Here is a 20,170-nt window from a genome sequence, read left to right as displayed (position 1 = left end):
TGTTCCCCTACACTGTCTTCCCCGACAGAAAGCTATAGTAGTCCCAGACCCATGACAAGGTGGGTACTACCAAGGTTTGGGGTCTCGCCAGTCTTACCAGAAACATGACAGGTGACACCTTTGCCCTATACAGCCATCTGTTGAATATCGTCTCTGTCTTCTGAGCATGTTGCTCTTGTGTCTCCTACGGTGCCACCACCTGCACCATCTCCTCCTCTTTCTCCAGGCAGCACAACACTTTTGCTGAACTCTTTGCCTACTGAGTAACCAACATCACTTCTTCAACTCCAGGTTTGTTTAAGTCATTGCTCAGCAAAACCCTATCCACAGCTACAATGCAGTACGTCTTCTACTGCTGTCCAAGCACTGCCACATTGCCTGCTCTATCCACCACCTCTGCCACGAGCAGTCCCTGCACTAGCGAAGCCTTTTCCTCCTTCCCCACCAACTCCAGAATCTTCTCAACATAGGCTGTCCCTGGTCTCCGGTTTGTATCACCTTTTATTGACTCCCTCATCGCACTGAGGTCGTCTTGAAGTCTGCAAAATAGTTATAATGCATTCCAGTTGAGGAGCCAATATTACAATGCAAAACCTAAAACATAATTTGTCATTTTCATGTATGTACAGACACACACACGCATACAAGCAACCAAACACAGCTACTTTTCCTTTATGGTTGTATCCAAAGCTAAAGTTGTTTGCTACAATAAAAAAATAACGATGAATTGATTGGATAATCATATGACTTGATTTTATTTTTACAAGTGAAATGGACTGGGGCATTTCTTTAGCCGGTAAGAATGAAATTATGACATGGCACTCTGAGAACAATTATATCAGCGCACATCTTTGACATGTGTGCCGCACAAGCTCAACTCAAGTCTCTCATGTGTCCTACTTTAGTCAAATTTCCATTGTACACATTGAATGAAATACAGATTGGTGAATTTGCTCAAAGCAGAAGGTGGTGTGCTATTTACATCTTAGATATAGCACCCAGATATAAACTCCTTGTCTTTGTCTGGGTCTTGTATATAAATAACATTATGAACTGTGCCTTCGTTTCTTTTAACAGGTAATCTGTAGATTTGCTAAACTATATTTAAGCTCGTGAAAATGTAATCATGTGGCAGTCAGCGTCATTGGATTATACCCTCCCAAACTAGAAATCCCTTTCACGATTAGATGAAGATCTGCGCATCTCTGTACTCACTCTCTCCATTGGCTCCGGTGTGTACCACTTATTCCTGTCTCTCTCCTTGAAGAACTGCTACAGCCTTGATGTCAGCAACAGCTTACCAGAAGCAGCCCTCAGGAGCAACTGCAGCTCTTTCTGCTGTGCACGTCATGCCTTATTCCCAAGCCTATACACTTCAGGATTGTTCTGCAACAGTTGCCCTGCCCTGCAATGGAAGCCTATTGACATCCAAAATAAGCCATGAATAGATTTTTGGAGACTGATCTAAGGGACCGCTAAGGGAAGTCTTTCACAATGCAATGATTTTCATTGTAAACAAGCAGTTTATAGATAGTCAAAGTTAGTTGGCGCTGAAGTTAGCTTGTTATTCAGCTCGCTTCTTATTCACTGGCCGAAATCAGCTTTCCATACAAGCAGCATCTTAATAAAAATATTTCAATTTTACGGAATGGTTTGTTTTTCAATCATCTGCATGAAATGAGAGATGCATTTTAGTTTTTGGGATTCTGTACTCTGTACTTTGTTTGTGAAATGTAACCTCGGTGGGGTAGCAGTTTCTCCGTCCCATGTGACATCATATTCGGAGTGCCTCAAGGGGCCAGCTTATCCCCAATGCTTTTCAATATTTATATGCGCACTTTGTGCAGCCTTCTGGTGAAAGCCGGAGTGTCATTTACCAATTATGCAGATGACACCCAACTCATATTGGAGTTGGGGGGTAGGGGTCATGCCACGGATAGTGAAGTGCTCTCCAAGGTTTACAAGTTAATAGACGACTGGATGCAGGCAAATTAGATGTGCCTGAACGACTCGAAAACCGAATTGATGTTGTTTGGCTCCAGTCGTCAGTTGGAAAATCTAGGGGCAGAGTACAGCTCTTTTCAAATAAAAAACGCCATTATCCAGGTGGTTCCCAAGGTGAAGACTCTGGGTATGATGGTCGATTCAGTTGTTGACTCTCACGCCCAGACTAACTTTCTCCAAAAAAACTCAGCTTACTATCTCAGGCTTATGAAAGCAATCACACCACTTCTTAATGAAGTAAACAGGGCAACGATAGCCAGAGCCATCATTCTTTCACGGCTCGTCTATGGTAACGCCCTGTTGCTGGGGGCCGCAACTAGGGATCTATCCAGTTGTCAAGTGATCCAGAATAACGTGGTTAGATTAGTAAAAAATTTGAAAAGGAAAGACCATGTTACCGAAGAGAGGCATGCTCTGCACTGGCTTAGAGTAGAAGAACGTATCAAGTTCAAAACTCTCTGCCTGGTACACAAGTGCCTTTATGGCACAGCGCCTGCTTACTTGAAAACACACATAGTGCCCTACAACCCCAGCAGAAACCTACGCTCGGGCGGCAAATGCCTACTGTATGTGCCCAGGTTCAAGCTAAAAACAGGGCTGGGCAGATCCTTTCTTGTGCTAGCTCCTAAACTGTGGAACAGCGTCCCCGAAATCCTTAGGTCCGAAGTTAATCACTTTGCTTTTAGGAAGATGTTGAAGACACACCTTTTTACATGAGATCCTGGTTAGTACTTGTTCCCATCGTCTGTCTCATATGTTCTGTTCGTTCTGTTCGTCTTGTAGTACCGGTGTTTTATGTACAAGCGCCCTGATGCCCTCGGGCTACCGGCGCTATACAAAAACAAAATACAATACAATACAATACAATACATGTTTCCATTGTGCTTTTTTACACACATCACCACATTTTAGGAGCCCAAAAAATGTAATTTCTTTAGAAACGCACCAAAATCCACTTTGCTCACAGATAGCGATGTTGATATGCATATGTTGGTAAGCCCTCAACAAGAAGCTTACTTGACCGACATCAAAGTTACTTAGCCACATTTTATATTCAGCTTTAAACTTGTTAATCTAACGATATTTCGGAAGACACAAGCAGCAAAGCTGCTATTTGGACATGCACTGCTTACCATGATGCCATGACATCGAAAAATGCACGTGTGGATTGTCAAGCAGGTGTGATGACATTTCCTGTGTGCACATAAATCTGCACTGTGCATGTGAATTTCTACTAATAAAAAGATAGATGTGTTGACATGGTTCCCGTGAAGCAGGGACATCTATTCGGGATGGCGAGAGGTTGCAGCTACTATCCATGGCAATTGGCTTTTGACCCGTGGTGCCACCGCTGTTGCCACTGTCACATAGGCAATGCCAGCGGCAGACGTTGACGTCGCCTGCCAACAATTATGGTAGCTTTGAGATGGAGAGCAGAGCCACGGAACCTTGAGGTGTGGTTGCCGGCTCCTGAGAGTCTGGTGATGACAGTAACTGTCTGACCCACGCCTCAGAGCCCTTTTCATCACCCTGCACATACCCACAGGATTTCACCAGACAAATATACACACTCACATTACACTAAGTACTGGGGTATGCTATGCTAGGATAGGTATTCAAGCCATAAATCTGATGCTTGTTGTTCACTGTTACAAAACTCTCTTGACTTCAAAATATTTCTAAATCTGTAAATATAAAGCGGAATGTATGTAAGTGTGTAGTTTGTCCGGCTATACAAATCCACACCGTTGCACACAGGTCTACCAAATTCTGCATGGATTGCTCTTTTGTCTGGGGCAAGAACGTAGTCTATGTTTGGATGCAAAAATCCTATATGCAAAACATATTTGGGCTATGTGTGTGTATGATTGTCCAGCTATACAAATCCACATCGTTGAACCCACTGATACCAAATTTTGCATGGATTGCTCATTTGTGTGGGGCAAGAACATAGTCTATGTGTGGGTGCAAACAATTCACCAATCCACTCCGTAGACACCCTCATTTACTGATGCTCACCCCAATTCACAACAGAAGGTACATTTGCAACATTTGTAAAAGTGTCTGAAGCTACATTTTTTGATGTCTTGGTTATTCCTTTGATATGTATTACTACTGTATACAATTTGAAAGTGTTTATTAAAGCATTTTTAAAGGGAATTAAAAAAAAGAAACATTTGTAAAAAAATGTATCACGCCACTCCAAATATGGGAAATGGCAAGGTTACAGTTTACTTAAGTTCATTCACAAGAACAGAGCACAATCAATCAATCTTTCTTGGACACTTTCTCAAATATGCTGAAGCCGTTAAGTGACTGAAACATGTCCCATAAAAAACGTACACCACTTGGAAAAGATCCATATGATGCAAAGCAAAAATCAATATCAACAGCTTCTGAAACACAACAACAAAACAGCAGCCAGACTGCCAACCAGAGGAGAAGAGCATCGTTTTCCAGGGCAAATGAGGTGACAGAGCAATCACTTGCTGACATGATTACAAGAGCAACATCCCCAAGGCACATGAGACACCACTCAATCAGGACACAAGCAACGCCGGGTATCCCAGCCTGTTACATGTAAGTTACAAAACACATTATTGAAAGAGCTTTGCTTTCCCCAATAACAACAACAAGTGCTGGAGGACTGTGGCATACATCACATTTCCAATGTAAATATGATTTTATTTATTTATTTTTCAAATTTGTAAAGCATCCAAGCCCTCGGGCATCAGAGTGCTTTTAAGAGAACCAGGTACACATATTATCACATGATGCAGGAAAAAGTAGAAGGTTGCCGGAATGTGTGTGCAATTTCATTGTATATTTCCACTGAGTTTTTTTCAGAATTCTGCAGGTTTTGGGCTGTGGATGCAATGTAATCTATTCAAAATGCAACAAACTTTGCCTTACTCACCAAACCCAGGAGAATAGTTTTAGGATATTCTGATACAAGTATGAGTTCCCCTCCCCTTTTATTTGCAGATTGAGTTCCACTGGTGCAAGATTCTCATCCCTTCTATGTCAAGTCAGGAGGGGGGGGGGTTGCATGGGATTCACATTCACATCATTTCCCAATGGAGCAGAAATTATACAATTGAACTTGCTCTTATTTTTTAATTCAATGTATATCTATGGCCTTCACCTATTACACATTATCAAGTAAATGTTCATTAGATTATGATATGGACATCTTGAAATCATAATTCAATGTTAGATTTTTCTGTGAAAATGCTTTGTTTCTCATTAAGTGAGATTATTCTTTTAAAAACGAGCTGTGAGTAGGCTCCACTGAAGTGCTATCTGTGGCACACTGAACACACAGCTCCAAAATATATTTTGAGTTGGACTGAAATGACATCTCAAATGATTTAAAAAATGCAGTGAGTATGAACTGTTAATATCCCATCACAACATCAGTGTATTCTAATTGAACACACCTGACAACCTAGCAATACAAATGTCCAGAGAGGATATATCATTTCATTTGGGGAATTCCCATACTCACTTTGAAATTATCCCAGCAGTTGTTGGAATCTGCATGCGCCCTCTCAGAGTGGAAATTTCCCAGTCAGCAAGGCCCTTTCGTATCTGCTTCCTTGAAGTTAGAACTGCAGCTGGTTCCATACTCTGCAGGTTGACTTGTGGAAAGGCGTCTTCCTTTGGAACATGAATCCCCCTTTCTGTAGCCCTCAGGTTGGTCTCCCTGATTAATCCACTCATTTGGAACAGGTGTTTTGCTTCATTGCAGATTCTAATTCCAGAGCCAGAGATCCCTGTCTGCCCCTGCTTTTTAAAATATGCAACAATACTATGCTTATATCATGATTATGTCACAGTTTAAATTCTTCCATTGGCTTCTCTGACATCAGTACTCCGATTTTAACACACCACCAAGCTCCAATGTATGTCCATATATCTGAATAAGAAAAAAGGCGGGGCCAATTTGCTCAGACTATTATCAAATTATAAATAGGGTTTTCTCTTTTATATCTACTCACAGTAATATGGTACATTAATGAAACATGGAATTTTGTAATACCCTGGGCCACATGCACATGTGGATTGCGGCATTAATGTGTACATATATATTCTTAAGGTGTTGATTATAAATAATTGTAAGAAATATTTACAACACCATAGGCAATGAGCGAAGAGATGCCCAGCTTTTCAGCTGGTTGGTAAATGGCATGGTTGTACTTTTATAAGTGACATTGTTTTAAATGTAATGCACATTTAAATTTCCCATCATTCCTTAACCAGTGTTCCAACTTTGAGTTTTTTTTTTCTCCTGAGATAATAAAACCAATGCTAGCAGGCCTCGCAGCCAATAATTGACAGGGGGCCACCTTTGATTTGTATTCCATTAAGCCGTATCTGGTCAACACCATTGCCTTCAATATTGTCAAAAGTGACATATTAATGGTAATGAAACCAGATCGAAGTTAGGATTTAGGAGAACAGAGTGAGCCATCATGAGGCTGCTCTGGTAGCTATCAACAAGCACACCATGAATTTCATTTTTGGAGGAATTTTAATGGATCTGTTTTCAAGTCTTTTATTGTTACTGGGCTCATGTGGGAGGAGATTAGCCCACATGCCCCTTTTTTCAGGTGGGTCAAATGGGTTTTTCATGATTAAAAGCAAACACAAGTTATACATTCCTGATTCTCAAGGCAAGCCTAATGGAAATCTTAACGCCAACCTCCCTCCTCCTCCATGGGAACCTCTATTCACAGCTGAAGTGAAGAAGTGAGTTTGCCAGTGATTTCACTAGAAAACTAACCAGCATTCCCCCAAGCCAACTCAGAGAACCTTGTGTTTCTGTATTCCTGAAAGGCCTATTCAGTTCTATAGCAATGGCAAAGTGTAATCCAAAACAAACACCATACTTTGCCATGTACATAAGGAGTTTTGTATATCTCTGAATACATCCAAAGTTGGATGTTTAAATAAAATTACTCTTCAGCATATTCACTCTGTTACACAGTTAAGAATCTGCATTTGGGGCCATGTCTTTAGATGCAACAAAAAGTTGCTTCTTTGGAAAACATGCCACTATCCTATAAAATAAATCACATGACATTTATGTGCAATTCCATAATTTGTAGGAAATGAAACAGCATCTGTTGAAATGTAATTGTGCTCTGTATTTCACAAATAATTTGAGTTTGTATATTGCTGTTAATCTCAATTTTCTATTGCTAAAGGTATAGCTATCCATAAATTCAGAGAGTGTTCTTTCACTGAGCTTTCAGCATTTCCTACTTTACAATTTGAAGGTATTTGAAACTTAGTCTTTAGTATTTGTGAAACTCTATGCCATTTATTGGGTTAGGTTTGCCATTGAAACAAGCCACTTCCTGTCTCCCACAGGTAAACCTATGTTGTGGTAATTGAAAAAGCACATATGTATACATGGGAATAATACAAGGCCTTATTCTCCGGCCTCACAACGTTAAATTGAGACAGTTTCCATTTGCCTTTGATTCTCTACTACATTCACCAGGTAACCTTAATTTGGCCCAGAGCTATTTTATTCCGTGTGTTCCAACATTTGTAGAACATCGAGAAAAATACAAACACCAGAATTCAATGATAAAACAGGAACTGGATAAAGAATTCAAATGTGACGTAGGGCAATTTGAGAATCCTAGTATATGTTCCTCTTGAATGTCAGTTTAGTAGGTATGTATGTTCCATAAACAATGTTATTTTTGAAGAGGGTACAACAACACAATACATTTAAACTTGTTAAACTTCCTAAACAACTTTGCCTTCAGTACCATCCCACATGATAGCTCAGTGAGTTGTGCCCTGGTCTTTGTAACCAGCGCAAAGCCTGAAGTCACAGTATAACCCACAGCAGGGCAAACACATCTTTTCATTCTTCCAAGTTTGATACATTGAGCATGATGGAGTCAAGTAACAATAGCACATATTATATCACCACTTAATTGGTATTAATTGCCAGATTAAATCATAATCTTAACTATCCCTAGAACGTTTACAGATCAGTGGTACATTATCACCCAATAATATCGGTGTGCAGCCATTTCAAGTACGATGGGCTGTGAGTGGGGATCAGGCTGTATCTGGGAAAATAAAGTTGCATAAGAGGATGCCCTTGGCACAGGGTGTGCGGTTGGTCAGACGAAGGAGACAGACATAATGGTGGCATTCTCACAATGTTTTATTTTGAAAAGAGTAAAGAAACATCCTGTCTATCCCTAACAATAAGGGATTGCCCTACCCGTCTTCCATCCAAAATCTACCCTATACTGACCCTACCAATATTCAACAAAACATCACAGAAGAGGGGTCCAGGAGATTGACTCCCTTCTCATAGACAGGCTTCTTGAGCCTCAATATGTTATCCCCAAATAGTACTTTGAGATTCGCTGCACCAGTTCCCTTAGTTCGTGTAAGGTACTTTTTGACCTCCTGGTTTTCCACTGTTGTTCTTGAAATACTGTTTTTTGGTTTACCAAAAAAGGGTAAGGATCCCTTTGTATTCTTCACTTTCTTTACGGTATTCACAACCACTGGGACGAGTACTGGTGTACTCGTTACTTGTTTTTATATGTTTCTCCATCCCTTCTACCCTGCTGGGTCTCCCGCTGTTCTTGTTACCTCTTCTTAGTTGGCCTGGCATCACTGGTTCTTCTGGTGGGGTTGGGCCACTCTGAGCCGTCTGCGTTGCTTCACTCTTCCTTTTCTGAGTGGCTCCACAGAGCCTGTTCTCCTGCGGTCTTAGTGTAGTTCAAGGACCAGACGGGCCACCCTGTTTCAGTCATGCCACTGCCTTAAGCTTTTTCACAGGGACAGATTTCAGCTTTCTGTCTGTTCCCTGCCTCTTTCTCTTCTTGGTTGATTGCGTCCTCTCGCACAAGGACCTCTCAAACTCTCCTGGCTTCTCTCCCTTCCCAGGTTAAAAGTTCCTGGGCTCCACCAACAATGCACATTAGTCCTTCCTCTCTTTTTATGAGAATGTCTTGGGTCCTCCCCAGTGCAGATCTTCAGTCCTTTATCCCTCTCCTGTGAGCATTTGTTATCACTCGCGCAAGCTTCTTCGTCTCAGTATGGTTAGCTTCTGACCAGTGTGTACGCTTCATGTTTTTCATACCCTTCTTCTTCTCAGTATATTTAACTTTTTGTTGTTGGTTTTCTATGATGTTACAATAACAAACAATGACTGGTGTAGGACAGTTCACAGGAAGTTCTGGTGATATGGGGAGGTATTCTTCGAGTGATTTAGGGAGTTCTTTGATGGAACAGGAGTCCTTATCCCCAGAGAAGGAGTCTCTCCCTGTGAGGTCCCGCTTGCTGCCACACCTAGGCTGGGTCAGACTGGGTCATAACCTTGTCTCGGGCACCAGAAAAGGAGTCTCTCCCTGTGAGGTCCCTCTTGCCGCCACACCTAGGCTAGGTCAGACTGGGTCATAACCTTGTCTCGGGCACCAATGAAGTGGTTCACCGTTGCAAATGGCAATTCATTCCTTTTGGGATAGACTGTTTGAGTGGGGAGTTTTTTGATGAACTGTGATGCAAATTGTGCCTTTTTAACAATGTCGATACAGCAACACTGGTCCAAACTACTAGCCACATTATCAAGCAACTTATCAAACTGGCCAACATTTGCCAAAAAAGTGGCTCACTTTGGCCAACAAAAACTGTGCCACACCAGCATTTTGAGTTTTTGGTTCGGGCATTACCCTGTAGGCAAGTCCGAGCCTGACCCTAGGGGCAATGTTGCATTGTGGGATCACCACCCTAGCCTCAGAGGGAAGGGATCCCATCTGAGCAGTATTTGGGCATGTAGGGTATTTTATGGTCACACTAAAGAAGGTGGATATCAGCATTTTATTATTTGAGCATATGAGGCTGAATTTTGTATATGATTGTTTTCGCCCTGTAAATAAGAACTGTATTTAGCATGTGGAATTGCACTTTACATGTGCAGCTATTTAATAATATTTACACTCTGGTTTCCCTCTTAACTTGATCACCAAAGAAAGGGCTGCCCTTTCAGGGAGCATGCTGTCCGCTCAAAACAGCAAGCCGAGAAATGCAGAATGCTGCAAAAAAATAATTTCTTTAGAGGAAAAAGTTCTTTGCCATGAAAAAAACCCTTCAATGGGCTGGAGTTTGGCAAGAGTGTGAGGAGATGTCATCAGGAGTTGGATGGCACAGGAGTTTGCGTCTGCAGATTACTGTAACTAGTAAATGCAAGAAACATTTACCAGGTCAGGCAGATTAGTAAAGGAGCAAAATTTAAGTCTCCAGTCACCATGAACATGAATAATTATGACCTCTTTAGAAAAGTAGGCAGCCAGACCCATCAGCAGTAACCATATATTTTACTATTGCACCTACCTTTCTGGCCCTGACAGCCCAAGAGACCAGCGCAAGTTGATGAACCCAAACACTATAGTTACGCAGAGGCCCCAGACATGAGTCTGGTCCCAAAGGTGTAGGGCTGCAGCAGACGTTACATTTTGATGCCAGCTGGAATAAGAGGCCTATGCTGTTGTACATGTTCTTAACAGTGTGCAAGGCAATGATGTGTGTATTGTGTTTTCACTTGTAAAATGTTCTGAATGTTGTGCAATGTTATTTTTTGGCCTTTTCTACTAAGAGGCCTATGCTGTTGTACATGTTCTTAACAGTGTGCAAGGCAATGATGTGTGTATTGTGTTTTCACTTGTAAAATGTTCTGAATGTTGTGCAATGTTATTTTTTGGCCTTTTCTACTATGTAATAAGGATATGAATGACTGTGAAAGTCAATGAGGGGGGGCGGCTCGACATTTCATTTACGATTACATACCTGATGCTGACAAGAACGTTGTCAAAAATATGGGAAGTTGTTCTTCTGTAAAAAACACCTGTCAGTGGGTTTCTTATTTCATGTTCATGTTGCTTTCTAGCATGTGCTAATAGTTTAATGACACGCAAATAGATACCCTCAATTCAATAGGTTTGAATGAAGAAACTTTATTAAGCAAATGCTTCAGGAGCTTCTATGCTAAGCGAAATGATCTATGACTACGAATTAATATAGGTTAGTTGAGGCGTGATATTGTTTGCTATCACTCAGGGATGTCAATTGGGGGTCACTCCTGGACGACCCCTGGGGTCTGCAGAGGCATAGAGAACCCGAACATGAATAGCGTTCTCAAATAAGAGCCCTCTTTACATTTATATCTTTTTGAATTCATCCTGACTTCAAAAAGAAATGATTTCGGTTGTGGTTTTAATTTATTTTTGAAGTTAGACTGACTTCAAAAAGGACCCTTCTCCTACTCCCCACAGGACATAGAAGGATCTGTCTCCCCTTCTCTGAGCATGATAGGAACCAGAGCTGGTTACTTTCATGCATGGATCATGGGAGATAGGCCGGCCTGCAGAGGAGTTTCTCGTCGGAGCAGCAGAGGATTTGGAAAAGGTAATAAAGTGTTTTTATTTTACATGTGTGTGCTTACATGCATGAAAGGGTGTGTGTGTATATGCATATTATGTAATGTGTGTCAGTGAGTGCATGATGTGTGGGTGGCTGGGATTGTGAGTGAATGGTTCATGGGTGCAGTATAAATGAACATATGAATGGTGTGCTTGTGTTCAATACCTTGATTACATACCTGTAATCTTCATCAGTCCTAATCTTCCTCATCCCAACACTTGCCTCTAAAGCACCTTCCCTCGTACGTAAGTACTGGGACGATGAAGAGGGACATTGAAGTAATGTTGGGGTAAGGAAATTAGCTATCATGTAATGGGAATCCATGATAAAGCAGGAATGATATGTGCTATTAGTGTCTAGACATACATTTGGGTGCAGACAGTCTAGCATTTTCTTACTGCTTCATGGCATAATTTTCTGGGCATCTATAATTAGTTAAGCATCATGGGTATTATTACGTGACTAGACTAGTATTTTGCTACAGCTAGATTAGCCATTTCTTACTGTGGCTTGACATTTTGAACTGGGCATCTCTGATAGAGCTATCATAATAAGTGTAATTAGCTGGCTAGACTGCCATGAGGGTTCCTTGCTGTGGCATTGCATATCTTTCTGGGTAGCTATGATAAAGTAAGCCTGATAAGTGTTATTAAGTGGTTAAGTTGGCAAGATGGTGCTGCCATTCTAGTTTTGACTGATGTGGCATGGCATTTTATTTTATTTATTGTGAATCATCATGGTTACAGCAAGCATGGTAAGTGTTAACACGTGTCTGGCCTACATTGTGTGGCCAGTTGTGACATGCTTTCTTATGGTGGCATTGCATTTTTAATAGCAAAGTGGTAAGATATCTCAGCGGATTGAGCACTCACTGCTGTGATCTGTGTGCGATTTGTAGATTGCAGGTTCAAAAACAAGCAAGACCAACTCAGCCTTTCATTCTTTTGAGGTTGATAAATGAGTTACAACTTTGGCTGGGATGAACATTGTATGTAAATATGAACTATGTACAAGGCTTTGGTAAAAGTGCTATAAAAATAACAAATCATTGGCAATAATGCTTCTGTGCACTGAAAGTGACTTGTATCTATTGGATTGTTGGATATTGTATTATTGCATCAACTGGCAAAGTAAGGGATTTACTTTTCATATAATGACAATACATGACATGCTGCTAAAATAGGCATATTATGGAAGTAACTGTCTGTACAATGCTGAAGTGACATATCTATGACAGTGACTCAGCCTGTGTTTATAGTTTATTAAAAACGTTGACACATTTTTAATCATATACTTTACAAATCTTATTTCATTACAAATGGCAATAAATGACTGTAGGAAGGGGCGTTGCTAGGGGGGGCTAAGGGCGCTATAGCCCCTGATCTTTTGGTTGTAGCCCCGGATAGAATCTCAGGAGCTACAGCCAAAAGACTATCTAGCCCCCAGTCCCAACAGTTCCGACATCAGCTAAGCCCCGGGTCTTTTCCAGACCTAGCAACTCCCCTGACTGTAGACACAACATTCCAAAAGAAACATTACAACATTAATTCATTCAACACAATACAATATAATATCATGTTTTATATACCTATCAGGGCTTCCCTTCTAATCCACAAGATAACATTTTCAGCGTATCCGAAAAATTACTCACTTCCCTACTTCATTATGGTGAACTAATCGAAAAAAACATTTTACCCTAACTTAATTTTGTGTATCATTATTAAAATATATTGCTAAAGCAATGGTAATTGAGCTATAAAAGAGCCTAGCCACCTGACTTCACTGTTTAAATCCTCTAATCGCCTTACAAACTTTCCCAACCACATTTGTAACTGTCTGCCCTAGTGTTGCGCTACAGCCAATCAACCAATGTTTTAGCTTTTCTGCTTCCCCTGACTTTTTACAGAGCTGTCAATTCCTTTCTAGCTAAGGGATCCCTCTTATGGAACACCAACCGAAAGTGCACATAAATGTATGATATTTCAGCCCTGGGAGTCTCATCACAGAGGACTGCATCTCCTAATATGTCATCAGGTGTGTGGTTAGCTCTCTTTGTAGTTTATACAATGACATTCTCTGCGTATCTTTCCCAATGTTACAATTTTCATGTTGTTGTTCATCTTCACCAGGCTTTTCATCAATGTAAGCTTGTCTGAGTACATTTCATCAAAAATCGGGTCACACCATTCCCCAAAATTGCTCATTGCTTTGCCATAATTATTGCTTAAAGATATATTCAAATCTTAAAATAGCAAACCCAATGGAGGAACCAATATTGCCTCTCCATATGTTGTACTATTGGGTCTTACTATATTATATCATGTTCCCATCCATGGCATATGAAGGCAGCACCCTTGTTTAAATGTGGTTGGTATGTAAAATATTCTTGTCCGCTTCAGTACCTATTTGGTATTTTCAAATGTTTACATTCATGTACTGTTTTTACTCTAGCAAGCCTCTTCGGTAATGTCGCCAGGGTTAAAGAGGAACTGATGCCATCCAGGTCGAAGGTCAATTGACATCACTTCCTGTTATGTCATCAGGTCTGTTATTTCACTTTTGCGAACCCTGACATTTTGGTGAATCGACGTCCTTGCTATCGATCACACTGTTTTGAGGATTTGGTGAAACCAGGTTTTGATTTCGAATATCCAATTCTAAATTCAGCAATTTAGCCAGCGGACCATAACCCCTACCACAAACATGAATTCAACTTTGAGGAGTAAACGTTTCTCCGATTCACATTCAAGCCTATTTACACAGAGTAAAAGAGAGTGCTCTGACCACCACATGGAAATCCTCCAGTCAGCCCTGCAAAAAGTGAATATAATATTCCTATTCTAAACGGGCATAATGAAATATGCCATTATGATGGTAATTGCCTTACATTTAGCAATGGCATGATTAGCTGGGAAGCAGATTGTAATGGTTAGAGTGCCCAACATTTTGATGCCCGGATTACTAAAGTTTATGAGTGAATGCACTTTCGATAATAAGAGCTTAATTCCTGTGAAAGGGTTGTTTTATGGCTAATACTGGTATATGAGAACAGTAAAAGCAGAGTGTGCAGAGTATCAGAGTGCGTCATGTTGCTTCTTAGCAAAAGGTGGCTCTCCATTGGTATATGAAGTCAATGTCTGACAAATACCCAGCCAATGCCTACACATCAACCAGAACTATGGGCTGTGTCCTTCCTTGCTTAAAAATAGTAGGTTTTACTCATATGCAATGATTGTGGTCTGCTACTTAGTGGCTGAATATGTCCAACCCTTTAAAAAAGATAGTACTCTCTGCATGGAGCAAATAAGTTTGCCAGTACAGCACATATAGCTGGTGGCATACATGAAACAGAAACAGACTTATTAAACTGAGCACAATTTCCAGGTTAGTGCTAACTATATTTGATTGACACATCTACCCAAGGGCACTTGAAATAAAATCTGTATGACAGGTTACCAATAGCAGAATCATAGAGAGTTTTGTTAAATCAATGTATTCCTCCTTTGAAGTTCTCGTGAACAACCTAGGCATCTTTGTTTTGTGTGATTCAAACACATTTAGCTATCAAACAAGAAGCACGTTCATGCACATTTAGGCATATTTTATGATCTGTTCTGATAGCGACATGTATGCCACAAACTGCTGCTTGTACCAGAGTGTGTGTGTCTCACAGTCTGCTGGGCATGAGCAATGAATAGTACCTTATAATCCTCTAGTGGTAACATCAATGAACACTTACTGCCCGCTGTGAATTGCAATTGAAACAGTTCTAGCCTTGTGGGCATGTTGGTAGGTCTGAGGAAAAGTAGCCTGGGTGCATATTAACATGCAGAAAGCTGTGTTCTTCAAATACCAGACAGCCCAAACACAACAACCCTTAATCGAGAATTGGTTTACCTTATGCTCCCTAACATGTATACTGTTCCAGATACAGCATGAACAATGTACAGTGGATGCAAAAGATAGGGTTTTAAAGAATATAGATGTATTAGGGACTGCTAGAAAGAGTCAACTAAGGAAATAATAACTCGATAATGAGTTATCTTTGCCTTGTGTTCAAAAACAAAGGTTCTGCGTTTCATGATCCTTGAAATGGTTTCCCTTCCACAAGTCCCAGTCACTGACCATCTTGGACGTTTTAGTGCCCGACACGTTTTTCATGGCTCTTCCTCCTTTATTTCCTTGCTTGGGTCTTGGGGCATTAGACACGTGTGCCTTTAAGGATTGGTAAAGCATCCATAGCGTTAAATTGCTGTAGAGGAAACCCCATAGTTGTTCCCAAGGTGGTACAAACTTCGTTTATTTCCCGACTTGAAGAGATTTTCTCACCACGCCCCTGTATATGGATAGTGCCTCTCAGGTTTCAGTTTCTGTGTATCTCATTCTTATCTGCCTCCTCGCCGAGTTTAACTGTCTCATGCCAAAGGGTCCTCCCCTATCCTCTGTTACATCCTGGAAGCTCTTTGTGCCTCGACCCTTCCTCATCTCCATTGTAGCATCGCTACTGATTCTCCTAATCCCCACATTACACCTAGCTCTCTCTTATTCCTCCTCTCCTCTCCTTCCCTCTGCTTTCCTCTTCTTCAAACTCCTTCTGAATACTCTTCATCATCCTGGTGCTCCCTACAATTTCCTCCTTCATATTCCAGGATTCCTTCTTCCAGACGTGTATCCCAACTGTATAATTAGTGCTCTCCACCACTCCTCCCTTGATGTCTGCTCCACATGAAAACCCTCCTAATTTCCTCCAATGATGGTGTCACCAATTTCCTCTATCATCCTTTCTTCTTCTGCTCCTGCTTTAGCTCTATCACCAGTGACATCTCTCCTCTTAATGTTCCTCCTCCTTCCTCCCCACAACCAGCTGACTCATCCCCAACTACTCTCTCCTCTTCTACCCGTGCCCAGGTCCAACGGCTCCAGAGGGGGTGTAGCCCTGATCTTCCCCGAGTGGATTCCTGTCTCTGTCATTCCGACGTAGGCCTACTCCTCTTTTGAATGCCTCATCAGCAGGCTCTCTCTCTCCCTTAGCCATTCCCTTACTGTGGCTACTATCTATCAGCCACCTGGTCAGATCTCCTCCTTCCTCTCTTAGTGGGTGGACCTCTCCTCCTCACTCTTGGCTTGGACCACACAACTCCTCCTTCTTTGAGACTTCAACATCCACCTGGATTCCTCCTTTCCTCCCTTTGGACTCTTTTGTGACATCTGAGATTCTCTCTCACTCAATATTCTCCCCTCTGGCCTGACTCACTCTGCAGGGCACACTTTGGATATTCTGATCTCCTCAGACCGTCCCCTTTCTGTCCCTCTCACCACTGCTCCCTCGTGGAGTGATCACTTCCTCCTTTCTTCCCATCTCACCCTCTCTACCCCACAGGCCAAGCCACTTCATCACTGTCACCCACCTTCTTGGTGATCCGACCCATGAAGTGTGTATTAGTTGAGGCTTTTGCTGTCACTTTCTCACCCCCCCAGTCCCGTTTGGCTGACTATCACCCTGACACTGCCCTCTCCAATCTCCACTCTGCTTAATCTGATACTCTTGATATCGTTTCCGCTGTGATGAGAATCCCCCTGAAGGCCAAAGCCAAGTGCAACTCCTGGTACGACCTTGTCACCCTTAAACGCAAGTGCAGGGTGGCCAAGAGAAAATTGCATGCTTCTTGTACATCCTCTGACAAACTGGCCTGCCGACTATTCCAAAGGCAATACCGGCTCTCTGACCTCACCAAGAAGAGAGCTCTTACCCAAGCCTGAGTCTCGGCAGCATCTAACAAATCGGCTGAACTCTGGCAAACTGCAAGGAACTGGTGAATCCTGAAGCAGTCTCTACCTCTCCTGTCCCTTCCCAGGCCCTCTGCATGGCACTGGCTTCTCACTTAAGCTCTAAAATGCAGGACATCCTGTCCTCACTCTCCTCTCCTCCCCTCCCATCCCTCCCTCTACTCCCTGCTGTTCCTCTGGCCCTTCTGCAGCCACCTCCCCTCCTTCCTTTTCTGCCTTTCCCCTGTTCTTTGCAGACAAGGTTTCTAGACAAGTCTGATCTATGAAAGTCTCGCCAAAATAGGTTCAACCCTGTTCCTCCAAAACCATCAAGGACCATATTGACACCCTTGCTCCTGCCCTGGCTGACTTCTGCAACCACCCCTTCACCACTGGAGTCTTCCCATCCCCCCTGAAGCACTCCCTTGTCCACCCTCTTCTTAGAAAAACCCTCTGCTGACTCCTCCTGCCCGGCTCACTGTCGCCCAATCTCCATCACTCCCTTCCTGGGCAAGCTCCTGGAGAAACTGGCCATCTCCCAGCTTAACCTCCACACTGAATCTGTTGGTTGTCTTCATGACCATCAGTCTGGCTTCAGAGCTGCCAGAAGCACGGAAACCTCTCTCCTGAACATCCGTGAAGACCTGCTCACCAACCTTGACTCTAACACCCCCTGTGTCGTTAACTTGCTTGAGCTCTCTTCTGCCTTTGACACTGTCAACCATGCCATCCTGCTAAATTGTCTCTGTGATAACCTGGGTATCACTGGTCAGGCTTTGGCATGGCTGAATTCCTTCCTCTCTGACTGACCCTCCCAGTTCCAACTTGGGTCCTTCCTCTTTGCTATCTTTTTCTCTACCTGTGGTGTCCTCCAGGGGTCTCCCGGGCTGTTCACCCAATACCTGGCTCTCTTTGCCCACTGCATTGCCGCTCTCTGCCCCAACTTTCAGTGCTATGCGGATGACACTCAGCTCATATTTATGCTACCTTCGGCCACCTCTTCTCCATCCCTCATCTCTGACTGTCTTTCTGCTATCCAAGAGTGGTGTGCCGCCAATGACCTCTGCCTTAAAACCAGTAAGACTGAGATTCTCCTCATCAGCACATCCACTCCCTCCTTTCCTGTAGCTCTCTGGCCAGCTTCTCTTGGCCCTCTTCCTGCTCCCACCTGCAAGGCTAAAAACTCTGGAGTCATCTTCGACTCCACACTCTCTATCTCTCTTCACATCTCTGACATCTCTAAGAAGTCACACTACCAGCTGCACCTCCTCAGACGTATTCTTCCTTTCCCCTCCTTCCCCCACAAGCTCACTGTCTACACAGCTTGGTTCTCTCTAGGCTGGACTATTGCAACAGCCTCTTTCTACATCTGCCTACTTCTACTCTCCACCCTCTGCAACCCATCCAGAACAGGACTGCAAGATTTGTCCTTGGCCTCAAGCCCAGGTATCGTATCTCTCCAGGACTGAAATCTCTGCACCTGCTCCCAGTGGCTGAGAGGATTAAGTTCAAAACCCTCTGCATCGTCCACAAGGCCTTCTGGGGCATGGGGACTCAATACCTTCAACTCTCTCTTCCTAACTATCTTCCTTCTCAAGCTCTTCACTCATCTGCCGCCAACTCCCTCAGGGTCAGTCGCTTCTCCAAGCAATGAGTTGGTGGTAGATCTCTCTCTTTGGCTGGGGCCTCCCTCTGGAACAGCCTCCTTCCTACCTGAAAATTATGGAGAACTATATTTGATTCCGGAAGCACCTTAAAAACGTTCTCTTTGCTTCTGTTTTCTCTCCCCCTGCCCCTGCTGAATTCCTTTCTGATACTGAGATTGCACTGGTTACCTGGCCACCCTTCTGTTCTCAGGCCCAAGCCCTGCCAGTTGCACGCCTGCACCGCCTCCCTGGCAACCCCTGCACCTGGGGAATGTTTTCTGTATCCCTACAGTCCCCCCATAGGCACTTATGTCTGCACTCAACCTGCACTTGCCACCAGCTGGCCGTTTTTTATTTATCTCATTTATTTTACTATCCCAGTACTGCACTTCCTCTCCCCCTCTCCCCCACACTTTTTCCTTTTCCCCCTTCCCTTGCACTTGCACGATCTGAATGACACCTGGCCTAGTAAGATCGTTGTCTGTCTTCCCTCTGTTCCCCCTCCCTTGCCTCATCGCGCCTTGAAACACTTGAGTATAGGCGCATTATAAATGCCATATCATATCCTGCCCTCCAGCAACCTGAGCAACCTCTCTGTAGCCGACTTCCTCATGGATCAACTCAATTTCCTTCCACTTTCACCTCCTATGCTATCCAATGTGGTTCCTCATCCACCTTCAAACATCAGCACTATTATGGGTAAATATGGAAAGGTTCAAACTTGTTTTGTCCACAATTTGAAAAAGCCAGGCAGAATGTTAATAAAGTTGAATGTGCTTTTTTACAAGATACAAGAGTGGCCTCTTTCCACAATGACAATGACAATATAAACTTTGACATAGTGAACATTTTTCAACAAACATGGAGTACATTTAACAGATGTTGGAAATTATAATTTTTGTCCATTGTTCACAATGCCCTGAAACAATTTTTGTGAAAAAATGAAAATGGAATATGTAAAATATGCAGTAAAGCATGTGTTAGTAGGTATAGTACATACAATCCAAAAGTATACACAAAAAAGTTTGGATTAGTTTTTGTAAAAACAAATATGTACCGTACAACATGTTAGGATAGTACATACAACCAAAACAAAAAAGGTTATTTTAAGAGCCACCATTGTACAAAAATAAAGTACATTGGGCCTCATTGCAAGTGGTCCGGTCCGGTAACAACGGTGCTGTTAACACACTACAAGTCTGCGGGCGGGTGCCGTCCTGCCCGCCAGGTTCAGACCTGGCAGGCGGAACTGCACGCACCTAAAAAACTTTCAAGGAAGCACCATCACCTTT

The sequence above is a fragment of the Ambystoma mexicanum genome, chromosome 1q (assembly GCF_040938575.1).
Source record: "Ambystoma mexicanum isolate Mex_15411 chromosome 1q, UKY_AmexF1_1, whole genome shotgun sequence".
Classification (NCBI taxonomy): domain Eukaryota; kingdom Metazoa; phylum Chordata; class Amphibia; order Caudata; family Ambystomatidae; genus Ambystoma; species Ambystoma mexicanum.
The sequence above is the reverse complement of the archived record's forward strand: the minus strand, read 5'-3'. Positions refer to the sequence as shown.